The sequence below is a fragment of the Lissotriton vulgaris genome, chromosome 8 (genome assembly GCF_964263255.1).
Source record: "Lissotriton vulgaris chromosome 8, aLisVul1.2, whole genome shotgun sequence".
Lineage (NCBI taxonomy): Eukaryota > Metazoa > Chordata > Amphibia > Caudata > Salamandridae > Lissotriton > Lissotriton vulgaris.
Genome location: NC_141696.1, coordinates 1,434,530,919 through 1,434,553,321, shown reverse-complemented (window position 1 = coordinate 1,434,553,321; position 22,403 = coordinate 1,434,530,919). Strand labels below are relative to the sequence as shown.

Below are 22,403 nucleotides of genomic sequence, written 5' to 3'. Positions count from 1 at the left end.
TGGCCGCACTGGACGCCATTACCCTTATGCGCCGGACATCAAACAATGGTGTCCCTAAAAATGGCCGCACCCGGCCGCCATTACGCACGTGCACCGGAATAGTAGGAAACAACTGCCAGAGACCAGCACCATCCCCGCACTTGCTCACATGGTTTGATCGGCAATATGATCGAAGAATCAGGACCCTATACCGAAGACCCACGGAATTCTAATATATGCATGTACTTTATCAAACCACACTGCGGTATAGAAATCGCGCCGTTCCTTGATCGTTGGGAGACTGACCCAAGTGTGCCAGCACAACAAACCTACAACCGGCGTGCCGAGAAAGGCCCGAAAATAGCCGGCACCCCAACAATGAGATGACTGAATAATGGGCTCGGAGTTAAACACTAATGACGCAGAGTTTGAATTTATTACCCGTCAGTGACGAGTATGTATGCTGGGATGGCCACGTAATTTGAATATCTAACTGAATTAGCACCGTGGTCAGAAGCGTTTCAAGAAACCACAGCAGGCACCGCCGAATTTCGGAGCCGATAGCCCGAGGCTAGTGCTAATGGAAATGACCTCATGCCTCTTTCAACCACCCCTTCGAGCCAAGTCCGGGACAGCAGCAATAACATCAACATGCCGAAATTAACTCTGTATTCCACGGGGCGGTTAGCAGCATAGAACCGGCGGCGCCCGCCTGTGACCGCCTCGTGCCAAGGTACCCGCGAAGCTGCGCTCGGCACAATACCACCACCACCCGTGCTCCCGCCGAACACCAGACAACTTGCCCCAAAATTAAGGAGGCCGTGACCCATATGCGCAACACTCACAGCCCCCAGAAGTGCGAAACAGCCCGACGCACCCGCTGCCCTACCTAGGATGCACTTGAATCTGCTGAGCCGCAACGGGACAACGCCCCAGGCAGCCAAGGCCTCAACGCCCACTCTCTCAACGCCGCTGAACCGCTAATCTGGGGAACGAGGCTGCCCTCCCCCAAGGGGACCATGCCAGGATATCGGAGCAACGGGACCCAGCAGACTCCTCCGACACCTACTGCACATGCAAATGACCCCTGCTGCCATCATCCAAAACACACCTTGCCGTTACTCGCGCACAAACCAGACACAATGTTACTGGCGTATCTCACGACAAACAACGCAGGGCAAGACTCACCGCACACGGAAGAAGCCAACAAACCTGACGCCAGACCAGCGAGGTGCCCCCTTGGGACCACCTCCAGCAGCGACAGGGCAGCAAGCAGAGAAAGAAAAATGAGAGTCACCCGCGAGGACACTAATACGCGTCAAGAGTGTCCCAAAAGAGTGTCCCAAAGTTGTATCGCGACGTCCGGAGCGGCAAAGAGCCCTCCCCGAAGGGGCAAGGGAATAATAAACCCTCTGAGGCACCTCCCAGCCGCCCCGGACGTGCGTCAGTGACCCGCCTACCTACTACTGGGCGATACCTGCCCAGGAGAGGAGTGGCTCGTCACAAGGTGGGCGGGGGCAGCCCTCCGTGACTAGGAGCCCGCCCTCCTGATGGCCACTGCGTGGCCTCGGGCAAGCGCAGACTTCAGCGAGAAGCCACACAGGGTGAATCATACCGACCTTTCTCTCCTGCTGTGGGGGCCAGGCCGTGTGAAATGTCACACACTGAACCCACTGGCAGGGGGCAAGGCACAGCGGAGGGCCCACAGCTCATGCCACTGCCATACTCGCGACCTCTCCAAAGTGTCTTCATTGTGCCCCAAGCTAAAACCCACCACCACCACCCTAAGCCATGATGTACCAAAGAATAAGGTACAAAGAACCCTCCCCCATTCCATAGAAACGTCATGTAAAAAGCACAGCATTGTGTCTTTACCTCTTCGCTATAACCCAGCTCCTCGGCGCACACAGCCTGTACTGCAGAAAAGGTGCCCGTGCCACTTAGAGGGTCCTGCCCTTCACAACGAAAATAGCCTGGGCTTCTAAACAACTCACCATGTGAGGATACAAACTTAGGAAGCACAATGACGATCGAAGGCAGCCGCTCTTTTTAAAGCAAGCAATGCGGCTTCTCTCTCTCTTCGCGCCGCACCGAGGAGAGATTAGAAAGAGAAACGCAGCCTCCTCTGCGCTGTGCGACCTCATGGGCAAACACTGCCAGAGGCTCCTGCAACTTACTACTTCCGCACCGTGGAGCGCACAATTGCAACTTCCTTGCATGACTTTTATGCTCCCACAAAATACATGTGTGCTGCATGCACGCAAAGATTATGCAAGGGTGGCATTGCCACAGTAGTGTGACCAAGCAGTAACTAATGATCGGCCCTCGCTTACCATAACAGTAAAGAAGAGACAATATTTAACAGCAGTTATTACAAGAAAAAACGTAATTAATGCTTGCTTAAATATACATACAGCTAGACACTCTGAATGTGCATGATCCATCCACAACAAATGTGATGAGTGTGCAGTTCAGCACGGCTTTGAAAAGCAGCGGAACAAAATAGGAGAAATACTATTTTGCCATCACTTGAAAGAGCAGCCCTTTTACGATTTAGTAAGTAGTGGCCTTTCTTAGCGCGCTTACATTAAAGTGTATGTGGAATGTGAAGTGGCAGTCCCTTGAAACACAACCGTCGGCTGCGGGGGCCGGTTTGCTCGCGGGAGGGAGTGGGGGGGGGGTCGCGGTAGGGAATTAAAAAATAAAAACAAAACGTACCTTACTGCCGGGAGGGCCGGGTACCGCACGGCCTCCGCTCCTGGCCAGTCATAGTGGTGCAGCGGCAGCCGGTCCGCGTGTTCCTGCTTCCTGAACAGGAAGCAGCCTGGAGGCAGCTTCCCTCCCCTACCCTAGCCAATTACAACGCTGCAATGGCAGCGATGTGATTGGCGAGGCGCAGCGGAGAGCGCCCCTGCCGGGCCATTTTCTCTATGTAGGCTGCATGTAGCAGCCTACATCGGGAAAAAGAGGTAGTGCGCATGACTGCTTTGTTCGGCCCTGGGACCAACCAAACAGTCAGTACCCACAACAGTGGGTAAGCCACTCCCACCTTGCCCTTGAGCAGGCACGCCCACCCGCCCGCCCCCAGCCAGACACAGAGGCACTTCTGCTTTCTCGCAATGCGAGAAGGCAGAAACATAAACTGTAGTTTTTAACGTTTATGTTTCTGCCTTCTCGCACTGCGAGAAACAAGTAGGGCGGCGCCCCAATGGGTGAGCCATCACTGACCTTTTACCATTCTAGATATGGCAAACTATAGAGGAAACTGGTTCATGGAGAAAGTTTCCTCAGAACAGGCTTCCATAAATGTGCTTTTCTCCATAATCTCATTCAACCATTTGAAAGCCTCAGAAGGGACTTTCTATTTTTGGTGCAATTTTTGAGATCGGGCCACTGAATGGCTCCTTTCTGAACTAAACTGTATAATAGTAAAAATAACAACGATTTTTATTCACGGTGTGATTTTATCCGAAATGTTTCATATAGTAAATGTGTATATATATATATAATTAGCTCTAACCAATAGAAACTAATATTCACTTCATCCATCTCAGAATGATTTTTTATTTATTTATTTTTCTCTTAAAGGCTTTATATAGCCCTGGCTAGGCTCGGAGGTATCAGAGCCCTTTACATCAGTTTCATATCATAGTTGCAGGTTACATAATTACAAAGGTTACACAGTTATTAGAGCATGGCAACATAGTTGCATGTAAGGTCGAGATAAACAATAAGCACATATACATAAGGGAACAAGCAGGCAAGGGGAGAGATACAAGGGAGGGGGGTAGGAGGAGGGGAAGTAGACAGAGAATGATGGAGGGAAAGAGGAGGGGCGGGTGAGATACACAGCATGGAAAGAGGAGGGGGAGGGCGATGGGGACACAAACCGGTAGACGAGTCAAAGCTGCGTCCAAAGTCCAGTAAGCTGTGATCATGGGGAAGTGGTATCATTTCCCCATCTCTGTTGCGAGCGGCTCCCTTTACGCAGTGGACTCTTTCAGAGGGTTCTCTGAGACTCCAAGATCTACATCCTGGATCCTTCCCCAAAAAGGGGAAGGGGAGTGCTTTGGCAAGGGGTGCCATACCATACCTCAGCTGTGAGTGGCTCCGTTGGCGCTGTGGACTCTCTCAGCAGGTTCGCTATAAATATTGGATCTTTCCCCAACAAGGGGAGAAGGAGTGCTTAGTCAAAGGGCACAAAGGACAGGGGATGAGGCGGTGTAGCGGGCAAGGAGAGAGATTCCGGGGACAGGGGATAGGAGCAAGGGAAGTAGACAAAGAGAGAAAGAGTACTAAATGGGAACAAACAGCATCAGTTTAGGGAACATCTGTTTTCTCTCTGTGTCCATGAGTTTGCCCCATCTCAAAGGTAAAAACCTAGCACAGTCCATTCCAGAAGTTTTGCCCTCCAGGACAAGAAGCACACAGTTTGTAATTCAAATTATTATTTATGTTTTTTTTTCTTCTCAATTCACCCAAGTTTATAGTACGCTGCACATCAGCAATCCAGATGTTTTCATATTAAGTTCTTGGGTGCAGAGGATGATGCTCAGACCATGGTATCTGGGCACACAACAGAATAATTGTGAGTTAAGTCAACTACGACTGCATCTGATGTGGATTCACATGTAATATCAACAACTTCTTCAACAGCATTTTCTTCAAGATCTATTATTTTTGTTTGTGTTGACATTGGCGTTTATGTAGGGGCTCCCCACAACTAGCAAAGCCCTCAAGCTGGGCGCCCCTTAACGAGGCTACAATGCAGGTGACTTACTGCCGCCATTTTAAGGTAATGCACTGATTGAGCGGATTGATTCTCTCCCCTCTCCCTCCCCAAGCACCTGGAGGACAAAGCGAACCGGCGGGTGATGGGGGCTCCCAAATACCTCCATGAGTCAAACATCTGCAGCGCGAGTCACAAGTGCTCCCAGGCGTCCACGGGTGATCGGGGCCCGCGCAGTCACTAGAAGCCCACAGGGTCTCATCTCCCTTCTCTGCAGGCAAGCGCAGATAGGAGCCGCCATTTTGCCATGCGCTGGGGAGGATAGCTCACCTCTGTCTTCAGCCACGAGTGCCTCTGGGCTCCTGAGCACATGCCCGGCATCTCCGCTGCTGCTGCCTCTTCTCTTTACACGCAGCTGCCGGGCCTCCAAAGTGGATGGAGGCTCCCCTACGCCTGAGTCGTGCTGGTCGCAGCTCTAGTGTTCAGGTCTGTACCATCTGCAAAACTGCTCAATGATAAAAGACTGATTTGACCCTGATGGGAATAACACTAAAGCGCAGTGATAGTGGGGCTGGAATTTACAATTCTGACTGGTGCCTTCCATATTAATGCCAGCTATTGCTAGTTATTCACAACGAATGGAGAATAACATGCCAACCCAGTATTTCCAGGTTCAAAACCACACATGGGTCCCCATTTCAGGCTCAATAAGGAGCCCTTTTCCTTTCAGCAGGTGGTAAACAGGAGTGGGGGATCAATCTGGTGAAGCGGAGGTTAAGGATGGTGTCCAGGGCCAACAGAAATTGTATCTAGGCTAGAAGAATCATTCCATGGTCATCCCTATGGAGTGGCAAGCGTCAGGTTGGGATCAGACTATGAAAATGGGCCCTGTAAAGATGCACCCGGTAATCCAATGTGCAGGAAGGTATTTTTTAAATTGCCTGAAGCATTATCCGTGGGCACACGCCTACAAGCAACTTGCAACTAGGACCTTAGTGGTATTTAAAATAGACAACCAGGGCTAATCTTATAGAGTAATGGCAGTGTTGGTCCATGATAGGATGCTCAGTCTAACATATGTGCCAGAAAACGAAAAACACTTAGAAAATAAATTCAGGAACTCATTAACAAAAAAATTCCATCATCTGCACAAGATGATCTCCTTGACATAAAGCCTGGGCTTCAAGGTTGGAATCTGGGGATCAGGAGGTTGCTATATGCATTTGTCCAGTTTATACATCGTCAATAGGACCTTGCCTCGCACAACACAGACATCTCACCTCTGAAAATGTAATGAATGACCAACTCAACTTTCACCTGAGCTTTCCAAATAATAGAGAAATATGGTATCAAGCTTTGACTATCTTTGTTTTTCCTGTAAATGTATGATTTTAAATTAAATAGGTTACTATTCCTATCTCCTCGTGTGCAAATTAAGCACGCCTCTGAGGAAAACAGACTCCTTAAGATGAACTTCAGAGTAACCACGATCACATAAGGGGTCTGAATCAGAAAGGTCGCTACACTTTTGAGTGAGTTTACACATTTGAGTATGTTTACTAATTGTCGGTATTCACAAACCGTGACTGCAATTTACTATTACAAAAACAGTAGTAAGTCACACACCACACATAACCAACCACTCGTACTGCAACTTCATCTCATAGAAAATTATGGAGGTAGGGACTTAAAATAAAACCCCATAGAAAATATTATAAATGAATGTTAAATAAATAAATAAATATATATATATATATATATATATATATATATTTTTTTTTTTAGACATATAGATATTTATTGTAAATGTACAAGTGCTTCATTCTAGAAGTATGGAAACATTAAAAAACAAAACAATAGTCTCACATGTGTATCCTGCACACAAGTAACAGCTGTCTTTCATCTTTTCCATAATTTCTTCTTGAAATGTCTTCAAAGAAGGTACGTAGGTGTTTTCTAAGGTGTCATCCACAGATGTATCTTTAGAGCCATCAACCCACTGTTTAGGAATAACCCCATCATCTCTCTGCTTCACAGGTTCAGGAATGATTCCGCCAGTCTGAACGGAAACTCTCACCCTTTCCCATTCCTCCGTGTATCGCCATTCAATTGATGTTGGTTTCCGGTCAGTAGGGTCAACAAGAGCAACCTGGTTATGAAGAAGGGGGGACTCGCTGGCCACATACGTTCCTTTGTAATCCCCAGTTTTACCCACATACCGGTAATGCGTATTTAAACCCTCTACAACAACCCAATTGTGTTGCAAGATGACTTAGCTGATCTTCCCTTGCTTTCCGATATCTTTTCCAGCACTGTATCACCACGGAAATACTCCCAGTCCTCTTTGGCTATAGGCTCCACAAACACCTTCTTGCGCATCTTGCCAGGTGGGTTTTTTCTCTTGGCTGCCAACGTCCAGGGCCGAGACATTCCATAACGATAGTTGTGAGGAAGTTCGACCTTGGCAACCATAGCCAAAATGGCAGTCAGACGCATTTCTGCGTTCTTACTAGTTTAGTGATAGTGTATTAAAATCGTCAGGTCACGTTCTTGTCTGCAGGTTGGGTGTTGAAAAACGCCTCCAATTCCATTTATATACTGATGTCCAGCATGCTACGGTCACCTATTCATGCCTGTTACCCAACGCATGGTAAGAACACCAACATGGAGAACTCAAAACTGGTCTTGGACTCATCTGGCACCGATCCGTTCAGCGTATGCGCGCTGCTCGTTTTACGCATGTGCACGTCTTCTGTGAGGCTTCAAAGTGGCAATCAAGAACTAGAGTACTAACTAATCATATATATATATATATATTGCTAGTGTTGCTGAATAAAAGCACTTGAACTAAGCTAATCTGGGCCTCGACTCTCTGTCTACTAGCAAAGACGGTAAACTGTTTGGATTTAACGGGGCGAGGCGAAACCCCGTCGAGGCCCGCCACAAACGAAGAGGCGCGGGCATGATTTTCGCCAAGCTGTTTGGATATATATATATATATATATATATATATATATATATATATATATATATATATATATTTTTTTTTTTTTTTTATAACCTAGTTTAAATTAAGATAATGTTAAATTACATTTTATTAAGACATATTTTAATTAATTTTAATTCACTCTAATATTTCATTATACATATTAAGATATTTCTTTCAGAGGGGATTTTATTTTTACTTTAGAAAAAGAATTTTAATTTAATATATTTGCATTAATTACTGTTTTGCTTCAAAATGTATTTGATAGTGCTGTAGCATCTTTTTTGTACATTTAAAGTACATATATAAAACACATTTTCATTATTATTTAAACTAAAACTATTTAGAATATGTATTTTTGAGTCAAATACATTTCTTATTGTTCTCTATACTTTACCATAGAAAGACTCCACAGTTTTAAGTTGTGCTGGAGTTGCCACTGTGTCTTTTAGTAGTACATTACACTTTGTGAATACTGAAAAGTAATAAACTTACTCAAATCGTAAACGTAGTCAAAAATGGAGGTTATCTTTGTGAATCATGCCCAAGATGTGCAATGACAAAGAAAATAACAGCACAGGTTAATGTGGAATCACAGGACTGCAGAGAGTCAGGCTCTGACATAGGTCTGTTATCCACAACTTAATTTCAGGTTATAGTCCTTGTCTTATTTCATTAGTCAGTCACGCATAACTCAGACATCATGGTCAGGGTTAATTTAATTTGTGTAGAGCACTGTAATCAGGAGCTTCTTGGAACTGCAAAATAAGTAACCCTGGGCGAAGTACTATGCTACGCTCGCGTAGTTTGCAAAGTTTGCGCTAACTCATACTACGCGTATTGCACGTAGCACAGTGCAAACACGCCTAGCTTAGCAGTCATTTTTTGCTTGCTCGCGGTCCTCAACTTCAAGTTGGCGACCGCGAGCGAGCAAAATGACATCCTGGCGAGACTTTTTCCTCGTCGCGATCAGCAACATCAAGTTGCAGATTGCGAGCGTGGACAATAAACCTCCCAGCGAGATTCTCAACGTGGGGAGGTCAGGTTTCTCATTGCGAGTGGTCGCGTATGCTTAAGACCGCTCTCGATGAGAAACTACAGTCCGCGTTGAGAAAGCTGCCGCTCGAGTAGAAATCTACTTGAGCGGCAGAAAATGACCGCTTGCACTATACAAGAGGCTGTTTGCACATTGCGGACAAGCATCTGGCACTGTGCAATCAGTGCAAACAGCCTTTTGCACAGTGCACTACGCAGTTAGCGAAGCTAAATGTAGCTTGCGTAGTACGAAGTGCACTTTGCGTAGCTACGCGTAACGTTATTATGTGAACTACGCCCAGCAATAAAAATAATACAACACTTTAACAGGAAATAAAAGAGATAAATATAACAGAAAAAAAACATCAAATATAACCAAGGAGCAACAAGTTAAAAGAGGGCCACAAAAGAAAACAACTGTCTGTAAATAAAGTCAGCACAGTCTGTATTCCTTTGCCACTGAATCTGTGGCCTAGTGGTATTTTGATGTGTGTGTGTGTATGTATGTATGTATGTATGTATGTATGTATGTATGTATGTATATATATATTGACATGTTTGCGGATAAAGTAATCAATGATCTCAAAGAATTGGCTCTCTCAAGCAGCAATGATTACAACAAAAATATCAACCACCAAAGGAAAAAATATGACAAACTAATGGAGAAACTGAAACAAAGACCTGACACAGTAGTTTGCAATGCTGACAAGGGAGGCAACATAGTGCTGTGGCATTTTGAAATGTACGACAAAGAGGCCATGCTCCAATTGCAAGACAAAGAATGTTATATCAGAACAAGTAGCACAAACGTCCTCAACATCAATTAGAGATACCACACTGGTCTCTACGACTGGAGGGGAAAAGGCCTAATCTCAAAACAGGAACTGGAATTTCTCAAAAATGACTATCCAATCACCCCACAAATGTACCTAATTCCTAAAATTCATAAAAATCCAACGTGTCCCCCAGGAAGGCCCATAATCTCTGCAATAGGAAGTCTCTTTGAGAACACGAGTAAATATATAGACCATTTCCTCCAACCGATAGTGCAAACTTTGCCAGCCTATCTTCAAGACACAGGGGACTTTTTGAATTGTATATATGATTATGCTTGGGATGATAATTACAGCTTTGTCACCTTAGATGTCCAGAGCTTATATACCAGCATTAGACTCAGAGACGGCTTGAAAGCAATGCAGCACTTTCTTGGCAACAGAAACATAACCCTTTTCCAACACACCCTGATGCTTTTACACATGGCAGAATGGTGCCTGGAGAACAACACCTTTGTATACAACAAACTCCTGTACAAACAAATACAAGGGACAGCCATGGGTACTTGCTTTGCCCCCAGCTATGCTTATCTGCATATGGGCTGGTGGGAGGAGCAAGTACTCATGTCCCAATACCATCACGTTTTCACCAACAATGTAGTTTTGTACAGGAGATACATAGATGACATTTTCATCCTTTGGCGGGGCACGGAAGAAAGTGCCCTCAAATTCTCCAGGGACTTAAATAACAACATCCTGAATCTAAAGTTCACTTGTACAGCTAGCAGAGAAAAAATCACTTTTCTAGACCTTGAGGTGTTCCATGAGGGAGGCAAAATACAGACACGCACACATAGAAAAGAAACTGCAGGGAACACCATTTTGCACTCATCAAGCTTTCACCCCACAAGTCTTAAGGAAAGCATTCCTTATGCAGAGTGCATAAGAATTAAGAGAAATTGCAGTCTACAGAAAGACCTCACCTTAAGCACAGATAGTCTCTGTACCAGACTCAAGGAGAGAGGCTACAGCCCAAAAACCTTGAACATAGCAAGACAAAAAAGCGACCGCCTGGATAGGTCGGTTTTTCTACAAAAAAAGCCCAAAGCAGCAAGTGACTCCAATAACACCAGCAAAACACCCAGAGTAATCACAGGATACAATATATATCACAGGAACATTAGAAAAATCCTGTACAGGCACTGGCCACTGATTAAAAATGACACAGTCATTGGCCAAAATTGTGCCAAATTACCCCAGCTAACATTTAGGAGAGCAACCTCAATGAGCCAAGAATTGGTCAACTACGCTCCCTCTTCTCCAGCCAAGAAGATCTGGTTACATTCCCAACCGGGTTTCTATAAGTGCACCAAGTGCAAAGCCTGCCAACATGGGGTCAACACGAAAACAGTCAAGTTCCCCTTCAGAAAATCCCCCTTCAAAATTAAACAACATTACACTTGCAAAACAGACTTTGCTGTGTATGTTCTCAAATGCTCCTGTGATTTAACCTACGTAGGGAGCACCATACACCCAGTCCATGTGAGGATGCTCCAACACCTCAGAGCCATCATCAATGACGACCCAGCATATCCTTTGGCTCGCCATATTAATGCCCACCACAACAGCAAAAGTGAGGAACTCAGATACTTTGTATTGGACAGTGTAGCACCAAATCCCAGGGGAGGGAACAGACTACAAAAACTAAGGCGTCTTGAGTCTAAATACATCATAGAACTCAATAGTAAAATCCCATTTGGTCTTAATGCTTATGAGGCACTTAGTGTACACCTATGATACGGCTTCTGATATTCTGTATAGGCTTTCCTCCTCATGCCTCAGGAAACACACCCTTTCTACTGAATAACATCTAGTTTCACCATCTAGGACTTGATCCTTTTTAAATCACCTAGTGCACTTTTATTTTAATTTTCATTATTCTTTCTCTTCCCCCAATTTTTCACATATAAACCCAATACTTCACCAGTACCACCATGCGCTCCTAATGATGCTGCATGCAACCCCACAATTAAGGCTCCTTCATTATATCTGCTCCCTCACCAGACTATCTGCGCTAACAACACGCACAGGGAAACCTGGAACTTAGGCAACTTGAGACTTCTCTCACGAGATACAAATCTAATGCCCACTTGGGCTGGACCCCTTGTCACCCTCTGGCAACCCAGTTCTTTCATCACGCACTTGCGTTATATCCCCACAACCAAGTTAAATAAAAGGCAGCAACCGTGACAGCAAGCTTCAAACCTCGTAACTCACTTGAGCAAAATGTTTTCATACCTCGTGATAAATTGTCAGATCATGCAGGCTTGACATTTTTCCAAACATAAAGTTAAGCGCTAATCAGCGTTTTTCATCTGGGAGAAACGAGGCTTTGTAGCTAAATGCTCTGTAACTTTCCTGACTAAAATGCGTGAACACTCAGAAAAGGCAGCCGCCTAAAAAGAAATAATTAGCAATTATAGTGCAATTGTCGAACTCAAACTAAGTCTCACTCACATTAAGTCTCTCGCAAATGCGTGCTGTTACTAACACATCTAAATGCGCTCGCCTCTAATTTTAACCCGCCCAGCACTCACCTACAAGCACACACAGCATGGAATGCGATGGAACTACAAAGGGTCAAGCTTGGGCGTGACGAGGTTACAGATCAGAGAACCTCTGGGAGCTTATATCCACACATGTAGGAACTCTTCTATGTCCAAACCAGCAGGCAGCCATGCAACGGCCTTCAGTGTTACACAAATATAGTTCTTATGAACAAAACAACTACAATTCTCCAATGCATAAAATGTGTATACACGACTATTATTTATATATTGTAATGATGTAATTACACAGTTTAAACATGATTTTTTGCCTAATTTGCCAGAATGACTTGCAATTTTGAGCACTACCAACTCTTCCATGTTTGATGTCACATGGTTTTGTATGTCACATGGTGGTTCTTCCACACATCAATTAAGCACCAGTATATATAAGGCTCACTAACATGGTGCAAGCAGATGTAGTGAACAAGGTGGACTTGTCCACCGAAACGCGTCTGATCGTGTGCATTGGTAAATAAAAACCTTTGATTTTCATCCACGGAGTCGGTGCCTGTTCTTTTGGAAGTCAAGCCAGGATTGGACCAATATCCACACACAGAGAGTTTCCCATTAAGGAGAGCCACATCAGCAGGTAGGTTCAATTTTGTTTTATTCTGGAAGCTGCAGCAAAGCGGGTGAACAAACGCCATATCTCATAAGCTGCCTGACGCGTTTCATGCTGTCAAAGCATTTCTTCAGAGGCACAGAGTCCATTACCAGCGTGCAGCGTCAGCACTCATTTGTATTCTTTCCACCTGCCCCAGTGGGCGTCGGCTCTCGCTGAGCCCGTTGGTCCTTGTAGTGCTGTTGGTATTGCTCCAGTGAGTCGCTGGCACGCTGTAACAAATTTGACAAATTAAATCCACAGTGGGTCTGGAGAAAGTTCAAATCACGCTTTGCTGCACCATACTACTTCAAGACAACAACCTCTCTGCCACACGTGCCGCCAGTCTGGTGACTGCAGCACGGACCACATACGATGTTGCAGGGCTCTCCCACGACCGGGACCAGCCGTTTCAAAATCCACACACAGAGAGTTTCCCATTAAGGAGAGCCACATCAGCAGGTAGGTTCAATTTTGTTTTATTCTGGAAGCTGCAGCAAAGCGGGTGAACAAACGCCATATCTCATAAGCTGCCTGACGCGTTTCATGCTGTCAAAGCATTTCTTCCGAGGCACAGAGTCCATTACCAGCGTGCAGCATCAGCACTCATTTGTATTCTTTCCACCTGCCCCAGTGGGCATCGGCTCTCGCTGAGCCCGTTGGTCCTTGTAGTGCTGCTGGTATTGCTCCAGTGAGTCGCTGGCACGCTGTAACAAATTTGATAAATTAAATCCACAGTGGGTCTGGAGAAATTTCAAATCACGCTGTGCTACACCATACTACTTCAAGACAACAACATCTCTGCCACACGTGCCGCCAGTCGGGTGACTGCAGCACTGACCACATACGATGTGTCAGGGCTCTCCCACGACCGGGACCAGCCGTTTCAAAATCCACACACAGAGAGTTTCCCATTAAGGAGAGCCACATCAGCAGGTAGGTTCAATTTTGTTTTATTCTGGAAGCTGCAGCAAAGCGAGTGAACAAACGCCATATCTCATAAGCTGCCTGACGCGTTTCATGCTGTCAAAGCATTTCTTCAGAGGCACAGAGTCCATTACCAGCGTGCAGCGTCAGCACTCATTTGTATTCTTTCCACCTGCCCCAGTGGGCGTCGGCTCTCGATGAGCCCGTTGGTCCTTGTAGTGTTGTTGGTATTGCTCCAGTGAGTCGCTGGCACGCTGTAACAAATTTGACAAATTAAATCCACAGTGGGTCTGGAGAAAGTTCAAATCACGCTGTGCTGCACCATACTACTTCAAGACAACAACCTCTCTGCCACACGTGCCGCCAGTCGGGTGACTGCAGCACGGACCACAGACGATGTGGCAGGGCTCTCCCACGACCGGGACCAGCCGTTTCAAAATCCACACACAGAGAGTTTCCCATTAAGGAGAGCCACATCAGCAGGTAGGTTCAATTTTGTTTTATTCTGGAAGCTGCAGCAAAGCGGGTGAACAAACGCCATATCCCATAAGCTGCCTGACGCGTTTCATGCTGTCAAAGCATTTCTTCAGAGGCACAGAGTCCATTACCAGCATTCAGCGTCAGCACTCATTTGTATTCTTTCCACCTGCCCCAGTGGGCGTCGGCTCTCGCCAAGCCCGTTGGTCCTTGTAGTGCTGTTGGTATTGCTCCAGTGAGTCGCTGGCACGCTGTAACAAATTTGACAAATTAAATCCACAGTGGGTCTGGAGAAAGTTCAAATCACGCTGTGCTGCACCATACTACTTCAAGACAACAACCTCTCTGCCACACGTGCCGCCAGTCGGGTGACTGCAGCACGGACCACATACAATGTGGCAGGGCTCTCCCACGACCGGGACCAGCCGTTTCAAAATCCACACACAGAGAGTTTCCCATTAAGGAGAGCCACATCAGCAGGTAGGTTCAATTTTGTTTTATTCTGGAAGCTGCAGCAAAGCGGGTGAACAAACGCCATATCCCATAAGCTGCCTGACGCGTTTCATGCTGTAAAAGCATTTCTTCAGAGGCACAGAGTCCATTACCAGCATTCAGCGTCAGCACTCATTTGTATTCTTTCCACCTGCCCCAGTGGGCGTCGGCTCTCGCCGAGCCCGTTGGTCCTTGTAGTGCTGTTGGTATTGCTCCAGTGAGTCGCTGGCATGCTGTAACAAATTTGACAAATTAAATCCACAGTGGGTCTGGAGAAAGTTCAAATCACGCTGTGCTGCACCATACTACTTCAAGACAACAACCTCTCTGCCACACGTGCCGCCAGTCGGGTGACTGCAGCATGGACCACATACGATGTGGCAGGGCTCTCCCACGACCGGGACCAGCCGTTTCAAAATCCACACACAGAGAGTTTCCCATTAGGAGAGCCACATCAGCAGGTAGGTTCAATTTTGTTTTATTCCGGAAGCTGCAGCAAAGCGGGTGAACAAACGCCATATATCATAAGCTGCCTGACGCGTTTCATGCTGTCAAAGCATTTCTTCAGAGGCACAGAGTCCATTACCAGCGTGCAACGTCAGCACTCATTTGTATTCTTTCCACCTGCCCCAGTGGGCGTCGGCTCTCGCTGAGCCCGTTGGTCCTTGTAGTGCTGTTGGTATTGCTCCAGTGAGTCGCTGGCGTGCTGTAACAAATTTGACAAATTAAATCCACAGTGGGTCTGGAGAAAGTTCAAATTACTTTGCAGATGGTGAATAGCACCCACAAGGGTAACACTATGTGGAACTACCAGCTCCAGCATGCTTAGCAGCACTTCATGTCGGAGGAGGAGCCAATTGTACTTATCAAGGTGTGTTCCCCAGTAATGCTGCCATCACTGCTTCCTGTGCCCGTGAACAAGAACACTCGCTGTTCGAAATGCGTTGGGCGTTGACATTAATTGGAGAGACATTGTGTTTGTGCCGTACTGCTGCAATCCTACAAATAAAGGCTGTCAACTTTCCGCTGAGGCTCCTCTAATGGGCGTTCTTTGTGTGATGTATAAAAAGCGGCTATGCCTGGTCGCGAGGAAGCCCGCTACCTTCCTGGCAGATCCAGCGCTTCGAAACCTCGGAGCGCGTTGGAGCGGAAAGGGCGTTTGAAGGATGTGTAATTCAACAGTGCGGCAAACAAAGACTTTATCTTCTGCCTACCAAGGATTTTATTTGGATTACTTTGGAGATGGTAAACAGCACCCACAAGGGTAACACTATGTGGAACTACCAGCTCCAGCATGCTTAGCAGCACTTCATGTCGGAGGAGGAGCCAGTTGTACTTATCAAGGTGTGTTCCCCAGTAATGCTGCCATCACTGCTTCCTGTGCCCGTGAACAAGAGCACTCGCTGTTCGAAACGCGTTGGGCGTTGACATTAATTGGAGAGACATTCTGTTTGTGCCATACTGCTGCAATCCTACCAATAAAGGCTGTCAACTTTCCGCTGAGGCACCTCTAATGGGCCTTCTTTGTGTGATGTATAAAAAGCGGCTATGCCTGGTCGCGAGGAAGCCCGCTACCTTCCCGGCAGATCCAGCGCTTCGAAACCTCGGAGCGCGTTGGAGCGGAAAGGGCGTTTGAAGGATGTGTAATTCAACAGTGCGGCAAACAAAGACTTTATCTTCTGCCTACCAATGATTTTATTTGGATTACTTTGCAGATGGTGAACAGCACCCACAAGGGTAACACTATGTGGAACCACCAGCTCCAGCATGCTTAGCAGCACTTCATGTCGGAGGAGGAGACAGTTGTACTTATCAAGGTGTGTTCCCCAGTAATGCTGCCATCACTGCTTCCTGTGCCCGTGAACAAGAACACTCGCTGTTCGAAACGCGTCGGGCGTTGACATTAATTGGAGAGACATTCTGTTTGTGCCGTACTGCTGCAATCCTACAAATAAAGGCTGTCAACTTTCCGCTGAGGCTCCTCTAATGGGCGTTCTTTGTGTGATGTATATATATATATTGACTGAAAAAAACATAGGTTATAGACCATATATAGTTAGGAATTTGCATTTACAAAACCTTGAAAATTCACTGAAAAACCATAGGTTATAGACCATATATAGTTAGGGATTAGCATTTACAAAACCTTATTTTACTCGCACAAAACCATTGAAATTCCCATATATAGTTAGTTGCACTAACTATATATCGCGCACCCGCAATCCACTGCTGATGATGTCACATATTACATCATTCATGACATGGTCAGTGACATCACTGATGACATCACCGATGACATCTCAAATGACATACATATTTTTTTAACCTTAATTAGACAAAATCCACACGTGCACATATCTTGAGGCCTTGCAAAGGCACATCAAACAAACAGTCCCTACAATTTTGCCAAATTTGGTGAAAATCTATTCCTTTAAATTTTATTTTACTGTTTCTCTTGGTTTTCCCCTTGTTACGCTTACCGGAACGCTACCCGGTACGCAAACCGGACGCTCCAAAAACACAAGATGTCGGACTCCCGTTACGCTGCCGGTTAGCTGCCCGGTTGGCGTACCGGGAAGCGCCTCTACCGCGAAAAATCGCAATTTTTTTTTCTTTTGCCCCGCGGGGAACTTTAATCAATCATAGGGGGTCAGGAGGGGTCTACCTTACCCCTTTCCTTCATTTACACCTTTTTTTCCCACCTCTTGTCTCTCGATCCTACCGAGAGACAAGATGGCGGCCGCTCCGGACTGTTTACAATGTTGACAGCCAATCAGCTTCTCCTCAGACTCCCGTTACGCTGCCGGTTAGCTGCCCAGTTAGCTGCCCGGTTCGCGCCTCTATGGCGAAAAATCGTTTTTTTTTTTTTGTTTTTTTTTGCCCCGCGGGGCACTTTAATATAACCCTCATCAATCCTAGGGGGTCAAGAGGGGTCTACCTTGCCCCCTTTCCTTCATTTCCCCCTTCGTTTTTCACCACCTCTTGTCTCTCGATCCTACCGAGAGACAAGATGGCGGCCGCTCCGGACTGTTTACAATGTTGACAGCCAATCAGCTTCTCCTCAGACTCCTGTTACGCTGCCGGTTAGCTGCCCGGTTAGCTGCCCGGTTCGCGTACCGAGACACGCCTCTACGACGAAAAATCGCAAATTTTTTTTTTTTTTTTTTGGCCCCGCGGGGCACTTTAATATCCCCCTCATCAATCCTAGGGGGTCAGAAGGGGTCTACCTTGCCCCCTTTCCTTCATTTCCCCCTTCGTTTTGGCCTCCTCTTGTCTCTCGATCCTACCGAGAGACAAGATGGCGGCCGCTCCGGACTGTTTAGAATGTTGACAGACACCGGAGAGCCAATCAGCTTCGCTCCGCAAAGTTCCGTTACGCGAAAAGTACGCGAACCGGAGCGCTACCCGGGACGCTGTCACAGATATATCTGTTTTTTAAAACGTTAATTTCTCAAAATCCTTGGTCTGGACAAAGGACACTGACCACGCCCACGAGGAACATGGCGGCAGGCTGAGAGCCGGTCGCGGCAGCACCGAGGCGCCCCTGGCGACCGAAATGAACGTGGCACGATAGCGAGTGGTCGCTAGTCTCCCCCTGTCCAGGTGAGAGATAGATGCGCTTTTTCCCCCGTAACCGCCGATCATTATCCTAAGCCGGCTCCTCTGTTTCTTTCCTCCGAGGATCAACGGCTGCCTCAGGAGGTGCTGCAGCAGGCGGCGCTAGGACCAGCATGGTCTCGGAATTGGTTCGGCTCAGTGCGAGAGGAAACGCCTCTACTGGGTGAACGCCGACGGAGGCGGCTGGCCAGGAAACGTATGCAGGGTTTGCAGGTTATGCATCCCTTAAATCTAATGCTTCTGAGATCTGCGCGCTGTGTATTCAAGAATGTCCTATTGGAAAGCAGTATTCAGCGGTAATCAGCGGTAAGGAGGTATTAAAGGGGGATAGTAGTAAGTCCCTGGAGTATTATAGCAAATCACTGCAAGATAGAAAATCTACAACCCGCTTGACTTTACTTCTATTAAGGTTGTAGCTGGCCAAGGCTGGTCTGATCACGGACCAGCGCTCATTAACATTTACGCTGGAAGAACGCCGGCGGTGCCTATGGAGCAGATTTCGCTCCGCACTATTTAAACTTAAACTTGGAAGTTTGGTAACACATACACTCGAGCAACAGCCCAACAAAACGGACTTTGAGAGAAAGAAGCTTTACTCTCTTGTAACAAGGTGTGGGGAGAGGGGGAGTAAGGTGGTAGAGACTCACAGGCTTATTACTGGGAGGAGGTGTTGCATGGAGCAAACGCAGCTAGGTCTCCCAGTTTATAAGAACACTGAAGTCTTAGCTCAAGAACCGGCTCTGTTGAAATTTCCTGAGACAGGAGGGCAAGAATTAAAGGAAGCGGTTATACCTAGGAATATCGAGTTAGCTAATGTAGAGATAAGCTCAATTCCTGTAAAACAGGGAAATATCCTTCCAATAAGAAGAAACAGGTACCAGCTGAGATCTAGGGTAGAATTAAAAGAGAAAGGGGCTTCACAATTTGAAGAGAGGGAGCGACCTATGCCATTAACCCCCTGCAAAAGCAAGAAGAAAAAGACTATTTTAGTCAAAAAACTTAAAGGAGTATCCCATGAGGGCCAAGTGGTGAAAAGTACTCATCCCTCAAATCTTTTTTTAAGGTCCTAGATCAGGCTAAGCGTTCCTCAGTGCAGTTGGAGGGCAACATTGACACTACATCTTTAAAAAACCGCTACGGGGTCCTAGAAAATTTGGGAAATATGGAGAATGCGGATGAGGGAATAGAAACACTAAGGGCCAGATGTAGGAGCCCTAATACAGGTCGGTAACGGCCAAATTCGGCCGTTACCGACCGGTATTTGGGTTTCCAGATGTAGGGGGCCTATATTTTACCGATTCTGTAAAGTTACCGAATCGGTAAATTTACAGAATCGGTAAAATACCGAATCGGTATATTTACCGATTCGGAAAAACCATATGTAGGTGGCACTCCTAAGAGTGCCACAGGCCCTTAAAAATCGGTATTTTACCACCCAATCCTATTGGGTGGTAAAATACCGAATTCAGGTGTGCATGCCTGTGTGCCACATTGCACACAAGTCCAGAATTGGGGTGCTAGAGGGTGTCAAAGTGACACCCCCTGCACCCTTGCAGGATTCGGTATTTACCGATTCTGTAAATACCGAATCTGTATTTCACATTGATTCCTATGGGCTTCAAGGCCCATAGGAATCAATGAGAAATACAGAATCGGTATTTACAGAATCTGTAAATACCGACTCTGACAGATTCGGTAATTTTTTACCTACATCTGCCTCCTTCCAATTTACCGACTTTTAAATATGATATGACTCGGTATTTAAAAGTCGGTAAATCGGATTTACCTACATCTGGCCCTAAATCCAGAGACTTCTGCCCCGGCTAATCCAAATAAAGCACCCCCAGTAGATAAAGTGCAAGGAAACCAAGACACTAGACCTAAGAGTCAGGCTGGAACGGTTAAACTTGTACAAAGCAGCTCTAAGGAGGCAGAAGAGGAGACTAGGAGAATGGACGCAAGCAAAGATAATCAATCAGATTCAGCCCAAATAACTTCAGGAATAAGGAGGAGGTCTGATGATTCAAGCGAGCAGGAGAGTGACCGACTAGGGGATCTTTTTCGATCCTTGAGAGGTGACATGATGTCGAAATTTGAGATATCGGAAGCCAATCAAAAAACAATACAGGACAGATTCGATGTGTTAGAATCTAAGCTAGAGGAGGTCAATTTGCGCACAGGGAAACTTGAAATAGAAGCAGCTGCTTTGAACAAAACTGTACATGGAAATCAAAAGGACATAGAACTTCTTAAAGCCCAGAACAGATCACTGGTTATGGACATTGAACGGCTGGAGACCCAAGCTAGGAGGAATAACTTAAGGATCTTGAAAATACCAGAAGGGGAAGAGTTGGAGGACTTAAAGGGATTAAAGGGATCTGTAAACTCCTGAGAGACGATGTTTTAAAAGATCGTCCGGATATAGATTTGGAGGCAGAAATCCAAAGGGTACATAGAGACCCTTACAAGAGGCGTACAGATAGGAAAACTCCTAGGAAAATAATTGTAAACTTCCAGACATACAGTGTTAAAGAGCTCATCCTAGGGAGATCCCTTATGAAAACAGATCTACGCTATAAGTCTAGTCCTTACCTTATCAGGTCCGATATTGGCGCAAGAACTGCACAAAGACAATGGGAGCTGGGCACTAGAATGCCGGATTTAAGGTCAATGGGAGCACATGTCCAGATGAGATTCCCAGCCATGCTCAGGATTATGTGGAAGAACAAGACATATAGCTTCACACAGCCAGAAGAGGTCGACAATCTTTTAGACCGAATAAGATGCGAGCAGGAGGAATAGAACTGGGCAGATAAGCTGATTACTTCAAGGAAGAAAATAATAAAAGGAAATAAAAAAAAAAATAAAAAAAAGGGGGAATGGTAGGGGAGAATTTGAGAAAATAAATGATTGTATAAGAAGGCTGTATGACAAAACTGGGAGACACGATGATTTATTTGTAATTTAATTTGTCTCGCTAGAATACAGTAAACTGGTCAAGGGCACTACTCCGTTGCTCCGAAAGGCGAAGTCATCGCCAGGTATGTTGGGGGGGTTCCTCAGGGGGGAGGGGTTCAACGGGTGGGGGGAGTCAGGGGGAAAAATAAAAAATCCTCATATATAAACAAATGTTTGATGCATAAAGGTATGGATGGGCACAAGCGTACATCAGATTCATGATTAATCCGTATAAGCTTAAGGTTCTGTCATGGAATATTAATGGTATAGGGGAAAAAATAAAACAGAATAGAATTCGTGAATTCTTAAGAAATTCGGATGCTCAAATTATAATGTTACAAGAAACACACTTAGAGGCAGTATTATGTGATTCTCTCTTTAAGAAGTCTAGGTGGGTTCAAGACATAATTAGTTCCAGGCAATCTGGCGTTACAAGGGGAGTTTCCATTATAATTCGAGCGAACAGAGGGATAAGCTTGAGAAGTTTTGAGACAGATGAATCGGGAAGGTGGCTAGTCGCAGAAGTATATATTCAAACTATCCCATATACAATCGCAGCGTACTATGGTCCAAACGAGGACAATCCGGTTCCGCTGTCCAAACTAGAATTAGCATTATTTACGACAACTGGCCCTCTAATCTTAGGTGGGGATTTTAATCTGGTCTTCGATCAAAAACTAGATAGAACCTCTAGGGCTAAATACCATGCTCCCTTAAAATCACTTGCCATTTTAGATGCCTTAATGAAAGACTTTACTCTAGTAGATGTCTGGAGAAAAAAGTATAGATCTCAACCAGGCTCCACTTTTTATAGTAAAAAATACAAGAATTATTCTAGAATAGATCATCTTTTAGTTGACCAACACCTTCTCAAAGATATTAACTATCTTTCCTTCACGCCTACAGGATTATCGGACCACGCTGTTCTAGAATCGGTAATTGAACTGAATATAACTTCACCAAAACCAAGGTGGACACTGGAGAGATCGTTTCTACTAGATAATCAGATAAAAGTAGAAGTTAAAGATAAAACATCAGAGTTCTTTATAATAAATTCAGGATCCTCCTCCTCCCAGGTAGTATGGGAAACTTATAAGGCTTACTTGAGGGGTGTTTTAAGTTCTCTAATGTATTATAAGAGAAAGAGTATAAAAATAAAAAGAAGGGAAGACTTGGCAGCAATAACAAGAAAGGATCTCGAATTACAAAATGCAATCTT

At 45.6% G+C, this 22,403-nt stretch overlaps 1 protein-coding gene and 1 pseudogene across 1 annotated transcript in view; both read right to left on the bottom strand.

Moving 5' to 3' along the window:
* LOC147698891 (uncharacterized) overlaps positions 1 to 22,403 on the bottom strand; it is a 101,959-nt gene that overhangs the window by 65,933 nt on the left and 13,623 nt on the right. The gene's annotated exons all lie outside the window — the stretch shown is intronic.
* LOC147698892 (large ribosomal subunit protein uL24m pseudogene) lies at positions 6,528 to 7,222 on the bottom strand (annotated as a pseudogene).